This window comes from Macrobrachium rosenbergii, chromosome 25 (genome assembly GCF_040412425.1).
Source record: "Macrobrachium rosenbergii isolate ZJJX-2024 chromosome 25, ASM4041242v1, whole genome shotgun sequence".
In the NCBI taxonomy this organism is placed as follows: domain Eukaryota; kingdom Metazoa; phylum Arthropoda; class Malacostraca; order Decapoda; family Palaemonidae; genus Macrobrachium; species Macrobrachium rosenbergii.
The window spans coordinates 9736439-9759073 of NC_089765.1; the positions used below are offsets into that span (position 1 = coordinate 9736439).

At 37.7% G+C, this 22635-nt stretch overlaps 1 protein-coding gene and 1 pseudogene across 1 annotated transcript in view; one reads left to right on the plus strand and one right to left on the minus strand.

The window, feature by feature from the left end:
• LOC136852307 (RNA-binding protein 7-like) overlaps positions 1 to 22635 on the minus strand; it is a 273240-nt gene that overhangs the window by 12865 nt on the left and 237740 nt on the right. The gene's annotated exons all lie outside the window — the stretch shown is intronic.
• The window catches only part of LOC136852310 (myosin-7-like), a 209070-nt pseudogene continuing 197267 nt past the window's right edge, over positions 10833 to 22635 (plus strand).

The window sequence follows — 22635 nt, forward strand, 5'->3', positions numbered from 1 at the left end:
CTCGGAACAGACAGAGACGTTATGATTTTTAAATTTTTCATAAGGAAAAAGTATAGAAGTCCATGACTCCAAGGCATGGAAAATGCTTCTATATTTGAACCTTACACAGAAAGGAATTCTGACACATATACTAAAAAAAATGTTCATTGAGTCTGAAAAAGGGAAGTCGACAGCTTTTGCAAAAATCACTGCGAGGAGCCTTGATCCGTTAATGAGGCTTAATGGAAGTAAAGAGGCGTTCTATTACGGCAAGACTAACGCAGAGTATTGCATGCATAATCATTTCTATATATATATATATATATATATATATATATATATATATATATATATATATATATATATATATATATATATATACATATATATAAAGTTATTTATTTGCAGGGCCTGTAATTAGTGGCGCATTTTGCTCACTTCTATTATAGCCTTTACGATGATATCTGCTGGGTAGAGTAACTGGGTCAGCTGCTGACGAATTGCCTCACACTTTTTCTAGTCTAGACGTGGAAACCTATTTACTGAAGTCCGATTGTCGTTCTATTGCCTCTCTCTCTCTCTCTCTCTCTCTCTCACACACATACACACACACACATATATATACATGCATACAATATATTTATATGTATGTAATATATATATTACATAATGTAGTAATGTCCTATTTGAAAAGGCAACAAAACGACCATCGGCACTTTAGTGAATAAGATTTCCACGTCTAGACTAATCAGTTTGATGTTCAAGGGGCTTTTACGAAATCTTCCGGGCTTCTTAGGGCAATATGCTCTCATGGGTATCTGGAAAAAGAGTGACACAATTCGTCAGCAGCTGACCCAGTTACTCTACCGAGCATATATCATCGTGAAGACCATGAACGAAGCACCACTAATTAGAGGCCATGCAAACAAACCAACTTTAACAATAAAATAAACTCCTTTATATTGAAAACATCGAGAAAGTAACTGCGCAATTCAGATCTGACAATCCGCTCACTTTTCGGGATCCTAAAACCATAGGTGGTTCGCATATTAATGTAAACTTAAATAAGAGAAAAAGATGATGCCAGTGTTTATAAAACCCATACAACATCTGTTATGAAATTTTACAGAGCATAAGCGATCAGTAAGATAAGGTTTAGAGAGTCAAGGATTTTCGTACATATTATCAGGGATACTAACCGCCCTTACGAAAGGAAGATTCTGGAATCCGCCCATCATCAGTAAAACTGAGAACATAATGTCAAAAGGACACTTAAGCAAGAATAGAACAGAAAGGATATAGAGTTTAGGCCAAGGCCAAGCGCTGGGATCTATGAGGTCCTTCAGCGCTGAAACGGAAATGGTAGGGTAAAAGGAACGAAAGGGGTTCCAGCTAAGAGCAGAGGGGACGCCGCAAACAACCCTCAGTAATGCCTAAAGTGCACTGCAAGAGGTGCACTGACGGCACACTTCCCCCTACGGATTAGTGCGCCTTTGGTTCTTACTGAACACAGATATTATCTTTACCATTTATATTTTACTTGTGAGAATTAAGCTGACTTTGAAACAGCAAAGCAAGAATCTCGCGCCTTAATGACAGCTCAGATTAATGCCTGTTTTAGATCAGCCATTAAAACCACAAACTGTACACAGAAAAAAGATTTTCTAGTGTGAGTATACATAAAGCCAAAGCAAATAATGGCAAACTGCTTTTTAGGAAAAGAAAATAATGTACACTGGTTTTCATTTCTTTAATTTATATTTTATTCACATCCTTGCGACTATTGTTCAGTGAGGTTCTTCAGCCACTAACATTGTGTGTATATACACACCTGGGTTCGATCCTGATGCGAGTCAGAAATTTATTTCTGTCCCACACGTGATTGTGTGTTGATCATTTCTAACACATCATTTCTAACACACACATACATACAAATATGAATATATATATATATATATATATATATATATATATATATATATATATATATATATATATATATATATATATATATATTTTTTTTTTTTTTTTTGTTATATACATACATACATATGTATGTATTTATGTATGTATGTATGAGTAAAATTTTCACAAATAAGATGGTTAAGTGTATAATAAATGATGCTGAAACACACAACACGATACAAAACGGAATTATTAGGAAGAAAACAAGCAGAGTACTGCAACTGATGTAATCTTATGAAAATGAGGCTGCAAAGCCAAGCAACTAGGACACTTTCGACCACTCAGCGATAAAGCCAGTGATAAGGAGTTGGAGTGGTTTGATAGCAAGATAAAGAGACCCAGAAAATGCAGGTGATGAAGTACTGTACAAAGATCTACCTTCGCTTACTTTAATACCTTCTGTTGCTTCTTTCCAATGAACGCCAAGTTCTTTGGAAACTTGAATATCAACTCAGTGGTTCCTGTGGGCTTGTTCCATATGAATAGGATTCATCTTCTGAATAATAATAATAGTCCAAATGTGGAAATGGGAGAAAACCCCCACAGTTGCACTAAGAAGTAATAGTTGGACAGCAAGACTGGAGAAAGGATGAGGGAATGGTGGTAAAGTAAAAGGTTAAAAAGTGGGTGCAGCGAGAGGGCGAAGAGACACTGAAAAACCTTAAAGTAATGTCTACAGTGCACCGTGTGAGGTGCACTGACAGCACTAGCTCCCTAAGGGGCAATGCGACTGTGTGAACAGTGTATCTGGAACCAGACATAAGCATGCAGATACACAAGCAAAAGGGCAAAGTAAGCTTTTATGGATGAGGGTGCTGGCCCCATGCCCATTTTAACCTCAAAAGGCCCGTCCAGATGATCTAGCACTGCCCGCGTGCAAAGGGGCAGAGGTTGTCATTTTTCACTCTGGTGTTTGACAGACATGTCTGCCTCTGCTTCTGCTATGGATCAGTGGTTGAGACCTCATGTGCTACATTTAATAGAACTTTACCGGGAACACCCTTGCCATACTGGTAGTTATCATACCGCACACAGTCTGCAGGTCCTGCCTGAACGACCACACGCTCTGGCTGTGCCCGGGTTTGACTGGGCCAGCTCGGCACCCTGTGGACAACAATACAGTTGTGCCTGTGGGCTCTGCTCGTTTGCAGGCAGTGCCCATCGAGCTGTGCTCGATCATCTGGACGGGTCTTTAGTGACCATCACAATCATCTGACCACCAGGGTCATAATTCTCTGCAAGGTCATTAGGAAAGACATGGAACTTTTAACAGTGTATCAGACTGGTTGTCCTAGCCCAGGCAGGAGAGCACACAACTGACACCTCAAGAAGTCCTTATAATTATGTAGATGGTGGCAAATGTATTATCCTTAGGGAAGGAGGCTAAGTATGTACAAGCACCCTCATATATAATACACTAGCTGCTCAACCCAGCGCTGCCAGGGAAAACTCTGAATGACAGTCAATCATTTACCTTTGAAAGGAAGTAACATGTGGTGTGGTTTTTATTAACATTTTAATTTAAAGCATTGAATTCTAGACAGAATTATTAATCACAGGAAAGAAAAGCATTTTCAATGAAAGTACATATACTTTACACAACAAAAGAATTCAAAGGAGATGCAGGAAAATTTTTCTAAGTCACGTTACTCGGCCTGGCACTGAGTGAGTCACATGTCGGCCCCAACCGCTGTGTATACAGCTCTACTTGGTTACATTTTTTACCAACTATTACACTCACACCTTACACCTGTAATCCCTGGAAGAATTAAACAACTTCACGACCGCATATTAATGTATATATGTATACATATATGTATATATATATATATATATATATATATATATATATATATATATATATATATATATATATCTTCTTTTCGACCTTATTAATCCCATTGCATAGCAGGGTCGGCCATTTCGAGTCAACTTTCCTCCATCTATTTTATTCCTAGCATCTTCTTCCCAGTCCCACTCACCCATCCCTCCTCACCACATCCATCCATCTGATCCGTTGACACCCCACACCCTCCTCCCATCACTGGCATTTAACTTGGCTGTCTTGATTGGTTCCACCTCCTCTCTTTCTTATTACATGGCCATGTAGTACCAAACGAGCCTCCTAGCCTTCTCCTTTAAATTACATATACCACACATTCTTCTTATATCTTGACTCTCCCTCCTTTCCACACACCTTTCTTTCTTCAGAGGAAGTGGCTCCAGAAGGTATTATATTATGGTGCGTCCACACTACAGTAAATCACATCAGTAACGAGGGAGTCGGAAGACCCAGACCTTTAAGAGGTGCGAAAGAAACGAGCAGGATAAAGTTACTGCTGATTTATTGAGGACACAGGCGGTTTATATAGCGGCGGACTGACGTCACACCAAGGAATACAATGAGAACCAGGGTGACCTGAGGTCGATAACATTTGACAACAAATACAATGAATAAATACACTCTGAGTTACAAAAATAGACAATAATGAAGTTGAATACACTCTGATACCTGAGCAAAAGAAACATATAACGTACAAGTTGGTAACAGGTAAATATTTACATAAATCAGTTTAAATGATTGGGTATGGCTAATCCCATGTGACCCGATATCCAAGGAGCGGCAAAGAAAACAGGTCGCCATCATAGATAACCCACTTAGCGGGGACTTTACAGACCTACGTGGACGAGAACCATAGCAATTGAAGTTAGAGATGATCGGAGGTTTGTCTAAGGCAAAGAACATGAGTTCCACTGACTTCTTGTTCAGCCTGTCAGTGATACGTTTGCGATAAGTTGATGACATGTGTTTTTGACTGTTTCTTGTCCATGAAAAATGTTATGACTTCTATTGTCTGAAATTGATTGAACTGATTTCTTAAAGTTATTCTTTGTCTGGCCTGGATGTTTGTTAGCTCCACTATTTTTAGTTTTAGTGGTTTTTTTGCATGTCCACTGCAGTAAACAGAGTAACCCGTAATCATAATTCTGAATAAATAAATAATCAGTATTGGGCTTTCTACGCCTTACTTGCCCCTAAATCCCACCTGAAATCATAATGTTATAAATTTATTTATATATATATATATATATATATATATACATATATATATATATATATATATATATATATATATATATAATATATGGAGTAATGGTTCCAACTAATTACTTTTATGAACTTCAACTTATCCATGTCTTTCCTCTTCTCTCCCGATGTCTTTTCTTTGTTCTCATCAATTTAAAGTGATTTTCCTCCATTCTTCTTTGCTTTTCTTGCATGTAGTTACCATGCCGAAAGTCCAACGCCATCTTTGCTCACTGAAGTTTGTTTGCTCCCAATTTTCGTCTTACGATGTCTTAGAACCAAGGGACTAAGAATGGAGAAGTGTCGTGTGATGAATATTTGCATGTCTGAGAATCCTCGTGCGTGTAAAAGTTCTTATGCGTAAAAACAAAACCAGAAATCAAAAGACGACTCTTGTAAGTTAGGCTCTTCATACCTTTTGAAAACGCCCACAAGAGTAATAGCGAGTGTCCATACTATGTACGGATACAAAAAGAATACAATGCAGTTGAGTATTGAATTTCCTTCTGTTCGTAAAATGAACAATACTTCAAAACCTTTTTAGTACATAATTTTCCTTATTATAAAAGAGAAATTATGTTGAGCTGTGACTTAGTATAGTTACAAGGCGATGTTTTGTTATGTTCTCGTATGATTATGTGGTGGAAAAATTCTACGCTTCGAATGTTTGTGTACCAGGGGTGAGCGTAACACTTTTAGTATTGACTCTCTCATTGAGCAGCGTAGATACGCATTTGCAAAATTTAAAAACACAGTACCACAGCTGTATGTATTTCCCACCCTAACCATACATATTGTCAACGTGAAAGTGAACCAGATAAGTTTGGACAAACAAGAGAGAGAAGAAAAAGCTAATTAAACAAGCAAAGCGTATCAAAAGCCCATCCCTTGACGAATACGATAAGCGACCAGCTCGGCCATTCCAAAGTTTTCCTTAATCTTGTCAGCAACTCAAACATCTCTCTCTCTCTCCGTGTGTGTTTTACACAATATTTCTGCCGCAGATCAGCAGCAAGGCTCGATTAACTTGTTCAGGAGTATTTTGGACCTAAGTGCTATCGGGGTTATTTACAGAAAGCAAGAACATGCTATGCGACTGACTAATCCATGTCTTAGATTTGCTGACGCCTAGCCTCGACCCCCCCTAACTACATCACTTACTGGTCCTTTCCAGTTGGCTAGCATTAACTTCATCTCACACTTGTGGAGACTGAATGACTCTGACATGAGTAACATAACTGCTTTACTATCATACCTTCTGAGCCAATGATTATGTCACAAGCAAAAAGTGAATTCAATAAAGGTCCCAGGACACCAGCCTACGGGACCCCAGACAAGATAGATCTAGGATAAATGAATGCCGTTCACAACTATTCTATCGTTGATCATTTGAAAAACATGAATCAAACTAACTATGTAACCTCCCATGTTTAAGGTATAAAGATTATAAAATCCTCACGGCTAGCCAAGTCAAAGGATAAACTACAATTAGTCTGCACAAGTCTGGACTTATCTCTGTTACCAAGATGTCGTGGATGTAGTCAGATATTAGAGTATCTCAGTTACCTAATCGTTAATCGTTTCCTGTAAGCAAGGGCCTGTTAAAAAGCTAAAATATTTGATGACTTTAGAGACCACTGGAGTGATGGAGGCCAACTATTAACTTTTGCAGTCAGTATTTTTAGAAACCTTTAAACAAGCAGCACAATGAATCATTTCTGCTCGTTTGGAAAACTACTAAGAATACTAAAGCGATAAACCGTCATGATTATGAGAAAAAATAAGGTAAGATTTCTTTACAATAAGGTAAGATTTCTTTACAATAAAACTGAGAAAGCTCTATCGGAATTTTCTCCGTCTAAACTGTCTAGTCATTATGGATCTTTTTCACATCCCTTGAACGAATAAGTAAATACAGCCAAGAGTGGCTTAAGATGACTGGTACCTGGAAGACGAATATAAACAGAAGACAGTTTAGCCTATCCACTCAAAGGTTTATGACCAGTTCAGCTTAGCACTGTGCAGGATTAATAGAGTACACTGTTAATCCTGGCACTGTGCTGGATCCAGAGATGGGGCCGAGCTTTTTCTTGTAGTCGTGTTTTCGTATTATTATCATTAGTCTTTCTCAGCACATCTAGAAACTTAGTCAATTTGTGGTCTCTTTCAGCAAAGTTCTAGCATATTAGTTGGATGCAATTTAGTCCCTGCACGTTAAACTTGACCGGATTATCGTCACTGAAACAAGGTTTACCATTAGCTGATATTTTGAGTTTTCTCTACAACGAAAGCCATTAAAATGACTGGTAGTTTTTCCCATTTTTTCAAAGGATGATTGTTAGCATTCATTTCAGACATTAATACAGAGGCGTACAATCATAATATTGTGTTTTCTGGGATTTCAGATACACAGTGGCGATGCTGGGAATTATATTCATGTGACGTTCACTACTACGGTAAGTTCGCTGGTCAGAAATGCCACTAAAAGATTTGCTTCTTCATTTATAGATGAAGCAACTGTTAAAACAAGAGCTAGTACATTTCTAGATTTATGGGTATGCTCCGTAATCAGCAGCAGACACTTCGTTGACTGACAGAATTTAAAAAAATGCCGTCATGCCAGTCAACAATACTAAATGACTGCAAGTCTCTAGTGATGACAAAAGATGCCCTAGAGTCCAGTGACTGAGTTATGTAATTACTTTTCTGGGAAGCAATCAAATATAGTCATCGCTACTTGGGCTTCAATGGACTCCAGAATTACATGTACTGAAATATTTGCTGAACACTGAAACAGTTACATGGTAGTGGCGTTCGCAACTGGCCTCTGATGATGAATAGACAGCCATTTTCTACAGCCCACCAACGACCTGTGCATTTGCAATGCTTTGGTGGCACAGAAGGAAGGTTCACTGAATCCTGAAATGCTGCAGTGACAACAAAAGGAGGTCTAGAATCATGTTAATTACCGATAGCAATGCAATAGGCTCTCTGAAAATGATGAAAGGCTAGTGTGTCCAGCTGGCGAGAACTCTCAAAAATTTTGCAACTACATGAAGGGAATTTGTGCGGGATAGGTGAAGGTAGCAGTTACAGAGATCAAACAGTTTGCAGAGGCCTTGAGAAAGGAAGTTTTTTCTTTATTTTTTTTTTTTTACACAAAAATAACTTGAAGTGTTAGAGGTAAATATAAGCTCAAGAGTACTTGATGAAAGTTTCTCAAAATGAGCAACTGTTAGGTATTGAACACTTTTGTCATCGAGCTAGTATAAGAGAAAACGAAAGAGATGTATCATCTTCGATATTAATATGGATGAAGTCGGACTGCTCAGTGTAGTGTGCATTGAAGTCTGCCACAGAGAACATGGACGTGAGGTGGGAAGACAGCAGATTTGGGGTTAAAGGTAAAGTAACTGAAGAAACAAAGCCCTTAAGTAGAGAAGAAAAGCAAAAGTTGGAAGATCCACGAGGTTAGATGCATGTTTCGTGACGTTACAGACAGCAGAAAACCCACTTCTGAAACAAAAACGTGACTAAATATTGTAGTGAGATATTTGGAAAGAGTAAGAAGAGTCATCATTAGACAATTAAGTGATAAATACGACGAAAAGTTTGGGAAGAGAAGAAGTTTAAGTTTTTTTTTTTTTTTCATTCAGAGGACAGACTTACAAGACGACTCAAAATATTCATGATGAAGGACTACAATACCCTCTGACGTCGGGTACCGAGGCCATGTATGTAGTTCTCACCGTTTCACAACTAGAGAAGAATAAGGAATATGGTGCATGCAGCGTTTCAAGTACGTGGGGAAATGTGGGAAGAATATAGCAGTAGGTATAGGAAAACACCCAAGAGGTTCCTCACGGATTGTACTGCTACTTTTACAAAGGACTGCATCTCATTTACGTAGCAGTATAACATGGAATCAAATCAATATGCAACAGTACACTGACACTTTCCGGCTCTCTTCCAATTAGGACGAAGTTCTTTTCGTATGCTTTAAGATTTTCCAGGGAATCAAAGTGAAAAAAAACCTGAAATATCAAAGTTTCATCGACTACCTAGAATTATATAAATCATCAAGAAAAATGTCACAAACCCCAGAGTACTTATTACTGAAGGTTGTCTGCAGCGTCCCTTCGACCCCTTGCTGCACCCAGTCCCGTTTCCTTTCTTCTATTTTGCTGTCCACTCCAACTCCCTCTTTTCATCCACTCCAACTCCTCTTTCCATTATCTTAAAAACTGGATGGCTGAAAGTGCCCCAGCGATTGGCTTTATAGCCCAATTTTCGTAAATTTAAATCAAGTTTTTCTCAAACGCTTTCTGCTGTGCTTCATTTGACCATCAGTTGATTCATGTATACTTGACGTACTCTTGACATTTCAGCAACTATGACAGGCTGTTGAGAATTACCATTACTGGTAGTAGCATTTATATGGTTCTGGGCTGAGAAACTACGCATGTGCATGGTAAAGTGAAAACCATGTTTGCGTTTGATGACGAATCAGAATAATTGGACTGAATTTATTGACTTACAGATTTTAGGCATACATGCTAAGCACTGGGGCAACTAAGGTCATTCAACGCTGAAACTGAAATTGACAGTGAAAAGGTTTGAAAGGTGTAACAGGAGGAAAACTTCGCAGCTGCACTATGCATCAATTGTTAGGAGAGGGTGGACAGTACGATGGAAGAAAGAGAATATGAACGGAGGTACAGTAAAAGGAATGAAAGCAGTTGCAGCTAGGGGCCGAAGGGACGCTGCAAGGAACCCTAAGTAATGCCTACATTGCACAGCATGAGGTGCACTGACGGCACTACCCCCATACGGGGAAACTGAATTTAAGGCCACATGATAACTACGAATGTGTTGGTAGTAATCTAGTCAATAGAGCATGGGTTTGAGTTCAAGGGTTCTTAAGGAGCACTAATCTCATTTCTTTTTAGCTGTGATGGTATAATTTAGCCTCATTTCTGTAAGACAAATTGGTCAGAATTCACTGGCCACAAGTGATTAGTGTATGAATGACGGTTTGTCTTGCCACTTAAGGTGCTTCCTTCTGGGTCAAAATTATTCATCAAATGAACATGCATATGAATTACGGTTTGTCTTGCCACTTAAGGTGCTTCCTTCTGGGTCAAAATTATTCATCAAATGAACATGCATATGAATTACGGTTTGTCTTGCCACTTAAGGTGCTTCCTTCTGGGTCAAAATTATGCATCAAATTGAACATGGTGCAAAATTATTCATCAAATGAACATGCATATTACAGTTTGTCAAGAAAAATTATGCATCAAATTGAACATGCATTGGATTTTACAGTACAGGAGACCTGTCCAATATGAGTCTCTCTCTCTCTCTCTCCCATTCATCCACAGGTAATAAGATGAATCCGGAAAACCTGGGTTTAAAACATTTCGGTCCACTAATATTTTTTTCTGAGCGTAATCCAGATTTCTCAATAAAAGATCAACCACTCATGATTAATTTTCCAAAACGAAATACAGAAAAGTCAATCAAGAGATTCATATTAAGACCTTATTAACGCACGTTTTCTACAATGAAGTTCGCAAAAATCTGGAAAAAAAATTAAATAAATGAGGGCACGGCATCTCGGTGTGACCTAATCTTAATAATACCACTTGGCGCTCCTCTTATCGGTCACTGCTGCTGCCCTCTGTTGTGGACTCCTCCACCGGACCTACCATGGGTGGTCAGGACCCGCCCGCCCCAGGACTCCCGACTCAGTCTCGGCCTCGCTGAGTGAGGCGCTCGCCGCTCGCTCGCGCGCTCAGTACGTGTAGAACTGTTGTGAGGGAAGGTACATCTTGTGCGTTAGATGACGGGACTTGACTGACTTACCTTCTACCGTTGAGGGGGAAAAATTTGTTAACTTAATTCAGTGCGGTTTGTTGTTGAAAGATAAACAATCCAGTTCAAATTACCCGACTCCGACATAGCGTACCTGCAATCTGTGGAGTGTAAATATCCGAAACAAGTAAGTGAAATGTCTGCTATACTAAACTTGTGCTTTTTAACCAACATCGCGCGACTGAAAGCAACTGCGGCATCCGTGAAATTTTAAGCTGTAAGTTGTCCTTTACTCAGCTTCCCATCGAAAAAGATTTTGTATTTTGTTTTGTAACCTGGTAGGGGATTCGTGCGGATCTAGGTTATTGAACAATAATAAAATTAAGTAACGAAATATACATGTATATATACATACATATATATACACGTAATATATAATATAAATAAATTAATAAATATATATATATATATATATATATATATATATACATATATATATATATATATATATATATATATATATATATATATATATATATATATATATATATATATATATACATACACATACATATATAGAGATATATAACCATATTTATAATCATAAACACATATTTACTATACATGCATAATTTAAGAAATATATACAGTATATATAAATATAATCATATCTCTAAATACATATACATATTTATATAAGAAATTACACCATTCATATCATACGTGGGCATACTCGGTCATTAGGTTACACGCAAACGGAAATTCCGATCTCGGAAGCGACTTCTTAATTTCATTTTAATGCTACCGTGAACGAGTGAGCTGCCTGAATAATTCCATCGAGTCTTAGGCAGAACTTTCTAACTCATGCGTAATTACAGTGTTGTCATTTTCTGTCGTCAGTTTCACTGAACTTTTAAGCACCTGTGAATTTTATATTCACTTCTTGTTTGTGTGATGGGGTGGTTATAAATAATTAAAATAGATTTGTCTCGTCTCAAGGGCTAGGCTGTCATTAGCTGCGCCTAAACGTAAATGAGAATCAGATTCTCTAATTGAGTTGACAGGTGACGATCGTAGGAATGACTGCCTTGCCCAGAAAGGTTTGATAATGGTAACAGCTAGCCTGTATGTGTTAGGGGTCTGCAATTCCTTTCTGATTTAGGTGTGTGTGTAACATATATATATATATATATATATATATATATATATATATATATATATATATATAATGTATGTATATATATATATATATACAGTATATATATATTATATATATGTATATTATATATATATGTATTACTTATATATATTTATATATATGGGTTGTATATATATCTTAAGAATCGATCAACAGTAATAATGTCAAACTAATATGGTCTGCATGTTGAGTGACTGCATCTAAAGTTTAATAATGTTTTCATAAAATCATGTCACCACAGTAAATTTAATTATATTTACTTTCTTGTTTTTAATAATAATAATAATAATAAAAGGAACGTTATGCTCACAGCATTTTAATACTTGTCCACGAGCACCAAACCTCTGATCTGATGAGATGAGAGAAGAATGATGTTAATAATAATAATAATATATTTCAATTTTGAGCTACCCACATTAAAGTCAATGCACTCTTGATGGTAAGCTATGGTCACAATGCATTTTAATTATCAGCTTTAGATAACGTATCCACTGAAGAATGAAAAATTCGCGAAGCCAGAGAGATGGTAGTTCACAAAAAGCCGCATCTAAAGTTTCCCCCCAAGTAAGTCACAACGGCGAGTCGCATGTTCCCTCGTAACCGGTCATTACTGATGGATGTGAGGAACCCAGAACGCTCATTAACACGTCTCGCTCTGTAATTGCCTCTGGTCGTAATTAGAACACTTGACGAAAGGGAAAATCAATTACACAAGGTACCCAATCTAAATATATCATTTCACTGTGATAGAGCAATTAATAGGCTTGGATTGAAACGTGAGAAATTAAAATCTCCCTCCACTTAAAAGACCAGTAATCACCGTCTGGAAACTGGGCGTGAATTCCCGTATCTGTGGCCCGTTTTCAGTACAGACCTTAAAAATACGGTTGACGCAGAACTTAGACAACCCAAGTTGCGTGCGAATGGCAACGTGATTGCAAGAGTTGCTCTCTGTCACCGAGAAATCAGGCTACAATTTTTGGTGTTACTGTCGATATCTACCGAGCTATTGGCGACCCACCAAAAATTAGGATGCTATCTACCAAACAACCCAGTGAAGGCCTATGGCAATTACTTCCTCAAACTATATACAAAACTTTTTCATCTAACCCCAGGGGCTAGTACTAAACACGGCGAAACAGTGACTCACCTACACTGTTTCGTCGTGTTTAGTACTATCCCCTGAGGGGTCAAATGTAGAAAATGGGTGGTATATAGGCCTACCATACTACAGTAGCAACCAATTTTTCCGCTCCCACATCTGTAGCGTGAATGGTTGCTCCATTTGGATGAATATTGGTTTTTGATGACCATGGCACGTCTCTTCAGATCATAACGGCACCCTTGTGATGCTATACTAACAAACCTCGCTATCATTCGGTTACGCAGATGTACGTTAAAGAAAAAAAAAAGCGCTAAATGATTGCTCGTGTGATTGTTGATAGTCTGATCACCCGATCTGTGATTCTCACATCTGAACGATCGTGTTACTTTGATCATTTGTGAAGCTGAAAGCCGCGTCCTGTCAGACTGCGTCTAATTTTGTCCATACGAAGAGAATAATACAAAATAAATGTCAAAGGCCCGGGGGTTGGGGGAGGGGAGAAGGATGAGTAAGGATGACCGAAAAGGCCAACAGGCGAAGCCTCACCCATCCAGCCGAGAGGAACAATGCCCCCCTCCCCACCCAGTGCAGGAGGCTTAGACCAAGGTCCGAAGGCTTAGACCTAATCCTTAAACCACAGAAGTCCTGTTATGAGCGCTCCTATAACTTCAGTCCCATTGTGACGAACAATAGCTTTCGGTTAAATACAATGGGCGGTTACATGCTGACGCGAAAGACATTGACACAAAAACGGGTGATAGGCTTCCCGGCTGGTGTTTTTGAGAGAGAGAGAGAGAGAGAGAGAGAGAGAGAGTTCTAAGTTCATATCTTTGTTTCCAATTTCTACTGGTTATTCACATGTTCACATGGAGAGAGAGAGAGAGAGAGAGAGAGAGAGAGAGAGAGAGAGAGAGAGAGAGAGAATCGGGCCGAGAAGTGTCCAGAAAGGGAAAATAAACCGTAATTCAAGCTGGCTGAGAATTGTGGGTACCTAATGAATGGCTCATGGCGGGATGGGTTAGGGTAGACACATGCGACTACGGTCCGTTACCTGTTTGGGACTGCTGAACGATAATGCTGGAGTGGCTCTCACAATGTAATTCCTCTCTCTCTCGAGTTAATAAACGGGCAGGGAGAAATTAAAGGCTAACGATAGCAGTTCATTTCATTAACCACTGCAGACATACTGTATATAATCATTTCAGCGGTTACAGTACGTAAGGTGATTTGAACTGCTCGATTTCCTGAACAGAAAATGGTCTCTTAATCAAGTGCGATCACCGTAACAGGCGGTGACGGAATACCTACACTGATGAATACTTAGGTCCTGTTCGAGATATGAACAGGTATTTAGATGATGTTTAGTCGTAGTTATTGTTGTTTAGCCTAATCAAATGGGGTTTTGCCAGCAATGGTTTTTTGCGCAAAATCTATGGCTCGTAGCCAGGAGTTTAGTAAAATAGATAATCTCGTCCATTCGTACGTAACCGTTGATCTTTAAAAGTGGATTTCGTTTATAAACTATTCTCAAATCAAAGTGAATCAACTTTGGGCCTTGTGATTATTGTGTGTAGTAAAAATACTGTTATGACATATAAACAGGTTTATTTCTACGTGACAATCTGAAGACTGTTTCTCGGTATTAGAAACAAATATATCCGAAATATAATACAAATATAAAAATAAAATATATACTTTACATATATATATTGTTTTTTTTTTTATTCAGTAGATGAAACCTATTCAAATGGAACAAGCCCACAGGGGCCAATGACTTGAAATTCAAGCTTCCAAAGAAAATGTTGGTTTCAACCTCCCACCACAGACCCCACACTGCGGCAGTAGCTGATCATGATATAGAACCAGTGATTTTTCATCGCCCTGGGGAGGCGCGAACCCTTGACATCTGAGTAGTATTCCAGGACACACACACACACACACACACACATATATATGTATACAGTATATATATAGCTTAATGATAAACAATATTGTCAAGACCAGGAAGAACATTCTTTTTGTACCCTCATCATCAGGCTGACACAAGGATGAGAATCAATAAAATTACAATAAAATTAATTGTCATAATAAATCTTCAGCAAAATTACTAATGAAATATATAAAATGAACAAGTAAATACAAACTAAAAGGGTGAGACGTAAAATAACGAAAAATTAAAAATACAAACATAAAAATATGAAAAATAAAACTAAAAGTGAAATGTAAACAAACTACTATTCACAAGTAAAAAATATTTAACACCTAATTGAGTACCTACTATGAAATTACACGATAGCTAGTTGAATACCAGACGAGTTGTTGTTCAATTCCGGCTTCATCTTTTAATAGTCAGCGACTCTGAAATTAAAAGATCCAGTCTATTTGAACAAAAGACAGTACCCAAAAATCAGGTCAGTGAAAGGATGGTCCTGTAAACTGTGTTCTCTAATGGCAGAAAAGGGTGGTTTGGGAAGGGGGAAACCTAGTTCTAATAGAAAGACCTCTGTGTTCCAAAATTGTGTCTGAGCCAGCGGAACTAGATCCCACGTATCGCAGACCACACTGCGAACAAGTGAACAAGTAAACGACAGAGGAATTAAGGTCCACAGGCAGAGTAGACTTCTCTCTCAAAAGTGATCTTATTGTAAAAGGATTACAGAAAACAAACCGGAAACTGATTTGAGGGAAACAATGCTTAAGTATTTCTTGTAACTGTCTTCGGACCATATAGCTACTATGACCAAGGTAAGGCAATTTAATGTACTTTACATCTTTACTAGCAGTACTGTACAGCCTGATGATGAGGTTTTATACCTCAAAGCTCAAACAATAAAAGAATGTTCTTGGCAATATTATTTATCATTAAAAGCTAAGATTTCAAGTACACATATATATATATATATATATATATATATATATATATATATATATATATATATATATATATATATATATATATATATATATAATGTGTGTGAAGTAGAATTTGATTTGGAAGCTTCCTGCACAGGGGTTCATACACTATTCAGCAATTATAATATGAAATGGGGCAGGACCGTAATGTTGTAATTCCATCATATCATTAATCACTAACATTATATATATATATATATATATATATATATATATATATATATATATATATATATATATATATATATATATATATATATATATATATATATATATATATATATATGTGTGTGTGTGTGTATGTGTGAATGCCAATGTAAGTACTCATAAAAAGTTCAATAAGGAGGACTCATACACCCATAATTCGGTCGCTGGCGAGTCTCAAAATATAGTTAACCGCAAGAAAGGTGAGGGTGGCCAATTTTTCACAAACCGGGATGAGATATGAGCAATTGTCGCAACTTACTGGATCGCAAATTCTCTTGAAACTTTATGCTGACTGACTGAACGACAGGCTGGGATATATTCTCTCTCTCTCTCTCTCTCCATAGTGTAAACCGTCGTTGTAAACATCATTATTCATCTGTTAATGGGCGTTGTCAGACAGATGAATTACTGTCGTCTGTGAAACATTATAACAGTTTAAGCCCTACTGTCCATTTCAGGGACCGCGAGTCATCGTTTTTCTCAAATATCTTTCAAACTAATTATTTGATCGAAATGGTCCTTTGACACAGTGTACAAGACACCTCCCGCTAATTTCTGGTGATATAATGCATTGTCAAATGGTTTTAGCTAAGGCGTTTACTCTTGACTTTTAAAGGCAAAGTCGCATGAGTCAGCAGGACTAATCTACGCAATCGAACGTCCGCTATCCCCCATAGACAGGAAAGGGGGGGAGGTGGGCAGGCCAGGAAAGTGAGTTGAGGGAGGGATGAGGAGGGGAAGGGAGAGGGAGGGACGGGATGGGGATAAAGGACGTTCGAATGCATAGTTTGGCGATGCTTGGCAACACCATGTAAGTCAAGAGTAAACGCCTTAACTAACACTATTTGACAATGCACTATATTGCCAAAAATTAGCGGGAGGTGTCTTGTAAACTGTGTCAAAGTACCATTTCGATCAAATAAATTAGTTTGAAAGATGTTTGAGAAAAACGCTGACTCGCGCTCCCTGACATGGAGAGTAGGCTAATGCCACTTGAGGAATGGCGAAATCACGCTCAGTCATAATTATTACATTTCCTCAAATTTAACGGATATGATGCTTTCAAACAGGAATAGATATATATATATATATAGGATGTATATCTGTTAAAATAAAGAATAACAAGGTCAAAGTTGCAATCGCCTCCTTGACACTCAAGACTGAATGATACCCAACTAAAAGCGACCTATTAACCTTTAAATACTTGGGTATATAATATTGATCTTAGACCCTTCTATGCCAGTTCAGAACTAGACGTTACAATTTCTGCATGTCTGAATTTCTGCATGTTTGTAAATATGTCTCTGAGTATATATATATATATATATATATATATATATATATATATATATATATATATATATATATATATATATATATATATATATATATATATACTATATATACATACATTTACAAACATACTGGAGACATGCTTACAAACATGCTGAAATTCAGACAGGAATTGTAACGTCTAGTTCTGAACTGGCATAGAAGGGTCTAAGCTCAATAATAATAAAAAAAAAGGTCCAAAATTTTTTAGCCGAGTTTTTCCACTAACCTGGGACCGGAGGAGCAGGAACGAGGAAGGATATTATTTATATATATATATATATATATATATATATATATATATATATATATATATATATATAAATATCTCCATATAGATATCTAAAGAATACGTATTCTTTAGACTCTGACACAACCAGCCACCAGCAGACGCTCATCGAGTGACGAAACGCCATATTCCTCCCCCAAGCGTCTCGTGATGATGATGATGATGATGGTGATGGTGATGTGCATGGCGTATAAGAGCAGGCATGATGCCTCGCACAAGTCAAGGACGGGAATGTAAACAAACATGGCGGCGGCCTGGTCTGGTAGTGCTCCAACCGCCTCTCTCATATGGTACTATAATAGCGAGCAATCTTGTTTTCCTTTTATCCGTCGTCTGCGTTACGCCGTCGTACAGATTTCGTAACGTGTTTCTGAATGAAAATGGATGGCGAGCTTACCTAATGCGTCTTAATGGATGGAAAATGTTGACGTTTGCAGATGATAATGTTCACGAACATAAGCATGAATTAAAAAATACTACTCATGAGTAGCGCAAAGTCTTGAAATGGAGAAACAAATCCACAGTCATGTATGGGTACAAGTATATTTAAAATTAATCTAAACAGAGAGCTTTCGGGAATCTGTTCGATTCGTCTTTTGCACGAGGAGTCGAACAGAATCCCGAAACCTCTCTGTAGAGATTTATTTTTAGAAAATTTGTACCCATACATAACTGTGGATTTGTTTCTCCATAAACATGAATGTAGGTTCTTATGTCGGTGATGTTAAACATTGCATTCGTGAACTTAAAATGTCCTCACGCCACTTATCCAAGCTATTAATATAGACCTATAATTATAAACCAAACTCGGACGGGTCAGTTAGCATGCTAATGAACAAAATGCCTCAATTCAGATAAAAGTTAAGCCGACATTCTGTTACAGCAACGGTAAAATTGAAAAAAAAAATTACAAATTACAAAATTTACACACACACACACCCCACACCCACAGAGGAGAGAGAGAGAGAGAGAGAGAGAGAGAGAGAGAGAGAGAGAGAGAGAGAGAGAGAGCCATAAAAATGGAAATCTGAAAGCAAAGACACTAATGTGCCAACCACACAGTTCTTCCCCGAGTGTCCACTTTCTAATTAATGACACGGCGTTGTCGGTACCCGCTCCACTCTAATTCCTCCTGATGTACACAGCATTTTCCTTCACAAACGAACTACAGTAGTTACGACGGAGTCAAAACTTTTTTTTTTTTTTTTGAGAACAACGCAAATTTCTCATAGGCCTACCGATAGGCTTTTGTTTGTTTTTACTGAAGTCATTAGTACTATACTTCTATGAAAGCGTAGGTTCGTATCCTACGAAAAACACAAATTACTTTTTAAAATTTGGTATTTTAAGAAAAGAACCTCACTGTTTGCTTAAAGTTTCGTAGGAATAGATAATTAATGCCAATATAAATGAATAAAAATACTAGCTGCAATCAGCCTAGATGGATTCCTTATCAGTATCATGGAGTATTACCACAGCTAATCGATAGGCCTACAGATTTTATAAATAACTTCAAAAGCTCTCTAGCTTTCATCTTTTCAGTCGCGTTTTAACATTTAAACTTTAAAGCATGCTGGGTTTTTTCTTTTATCTTTGTTGATATATGACAGATTCGAACGTTGATCATAACAAAATCTGATGTTTCACGCGAGAAAGTTCTGACACCAAAATGGAAAAATTATTGCTTAATGTATGTACAGTATACATATACATATACACACATACATATATATATATACATATATATACAAAGATAAAATCCACGAAGGAAACGGAAACACTGGATTTTATCTTTATTTATACATTATTCATCACGTTCCATATTTTCGTGATTCAGTTATACACATATACTGTATATATACATACATACATACATAATATAAATATACTGTAGGTATGTATGTATGAGAGAGAGAGAGAGAGAGAGAGAGAGAGAGAGAGAGAGAGAGAGAGAGAGGCGTGCAAACGAAACCAAATTCTGCCGTAAAACAGAGCTTCCGGCAACACGTGACGTAGTATACTTAGTTTAAACTTCGGCGCAAGAAAACAAATGAGCGTGTAAATTTCAAGCCGAGAATTTATGGCTTTATAGGCAAGAAAAAAAAATGCGCTGTTTAATGCCGTAGGCCTAGAAACCTTCATAGGTTTTGTTTGTATTTCCCCGCTTCTACGTATCAGAGCTTGTTTAGTCTGAGTGTAAATCGCCTGCAGATAAGTATATTGAGAAGTCCTTTACCTGCCCTTTGTCCTTTGTCTGAGAGATGTCTGAGCTTACAGCAAGGTCCGCATATATCAACCTCGCGCACAGGACGCGAAGCTGAGTACATAAACAATAACCGATAGAGCGCAGCCAATGGGAAATTCCACTGGGCCTAAGCTGTCTTCAGAAGCTATAGAGGGATTTGGTGATGTCTACGAAATATTCTTCCATTTCCTGTTTGACCCAAATTAAGCCATGACAACAGCCTGCGTGTTATATTCTTGGCTTAATTTGACTCCAGTGAAACGGTGGCTAAATAGGCAACAATTTTGGCGACAAAGATTGAGGAATTTTATTAAAGAGATGATAAAAAACGTGATTCGTTAAAAGCTTGAACTCATTCTTTAATTTTCCCAAAATTTAATGTGCATCAACAACCCGAAAAAGGGTCCTCTCCTTGTTCTGTGCTTACAGCAGAGAGAGAGAGAGAGAGAGAGAGAGAGAGAGAGAGAGAGAGAGAGAGAGAGACGAACCGTTAGAAAAAGACAAAGCCAGAAGGAGAGACTATAATATTTAAAAACTATGATGAATAGCGAGGGGGAGAGAGAGAGAGAGAACACAAGTGGGTCAGAGACAGCGGTGATTCCAGTCCAGGTACAAACCCAATCACGCTTCGACAGGAAAAGCTAAATAAACAGACGGCCCAGTCATAAAAGACGGAGGCGAAATGAGCCTTGGACTGACTGACCACTGTACAAAATGACACTTCGTGTGGGGGAATATTTCCGAACGAAAGGAAGGACAACAGTAACCGCCATGATGGTAAGATGAAAAGCAAGACTGTGTTGGTTTCCAACACAACAAAAACAGGGTTAATAACTGACAAGTGATGACTGTAGTTGTAGGTTCCAGATACATAATAATACTAAAAGCACCACCAACAACAATAATACTATTAATAATAATGATGATAAACTGTTAAAATACAATAATCATATCTAGTACTATAAGTCGAAGCAACGCTTGTTACCTTCAGAGAGAACGTAGGCCTAAACTGACGATGTAATTGTTCGTCTAATGGTGGAATTTCTACACCATCCTTGAAAGCTAAGGCCGAGCGAAACCCGCAAATGAACCCACAAAATTCATACTTTCTATTAATTCCCCATATCTATAAAATATTTGCATTTCTCTATACCGTGTTTTTCAATCCAGTCAATTTAAGCCATTAACGTTTTGTCCCCGAGCAGCAGACTTACCGAAATATAATAATAATAATAATAATAATAATAATAATAATAATAATAGTATGATATACAACAATGAACACCGGCATTATAATTCTCTTATATTCAGATATTCCTGACTGACACCTGATCTGTTTTGTAATTTGAAGCTAATCAGAAATAAGTAACTGGAGGATAGCCCCTGATTATTCAACTGTTTGTATTATTATTGTTATAATTTTTTTGTTAAAGAGAGAGAGAGAGAGGCATCACACTGTTGTGTTTTAGCTACGCAGTTCGTTACGAGAGAAACTATTGGTCCATGTTTTTGATTGATAATTCTTTCTGAGTGTACGAAGTTCTTCTATATCCAGGCTGGTGATACTATCGTATGATATCTACCATTAATTTTCTACACTTGACCCCAGGGGCTAGTACTAAACACGGCGAAACAGTGTAGGTGAGTTACTGTTTCGCCGTGTTTAGTACTAGCCCCTGGGGGGGTGTCAAATGTATTTCGCCTTGTTTAATACTAGCCCGGGGGGATCAAATAGTTTTGTATATAGTCTGAGGAAGTAATTGCCATAGGCCTTAATTGGGTTGTTTGGTAGAGAGCATCCTAATTTTTGGCAGGTCGCGAATAGCTCGGTACATATCGTACTATAGTAGCACCTCCACGCTTCATAATTATGCACTGTTGTATTAACAACATTTTCATTTATGAATCTCTCTCTCTCTCTCTCTCTCTCTCTCTCTCTCTCTCTCTCTCTCTCTCTCTTATTTTTCTTTCTCTCTCTCTCTGTCTCAGCTGCAAAGGAGTGGTTCATCAGCTCTTAATTGATAGCAGTTAACTACAGGGATTTAAACGGATAAAATGTTACGGCGGATTATTGCGAGAAGTGGTCTCTGTTACGGCCAATAAGGCGGATTAAAGAGGCAGTTGGAGGCCAAGGGAGAGTTGTAGTTGGATCTGAAATAACTGAGGAATCTAGTCAACATCGACGGAATGGACAACTTCCGGATCAAAATAAACGCGAGTTACACACACAAACACACACTCGCACAAAGAATGTAAAGGGTACAGTTTTAAATATCAGGAGAACACGTATTTAATGGCTTTAAATAACTCGTAAGTCTGTCTTCCATCACAGACTTGATGGACGAGACGGTTATATTAGACATGCAACAATGACACATTGTAAAACATTCTCTTGGAATGCATTTTGCTATAACTGTAGGCCATAAAAGATGATTCAATTCCTACCGATAGAAAGTCGACCATTTGCCTAACGAACGAACTAACATTATAAACTGAG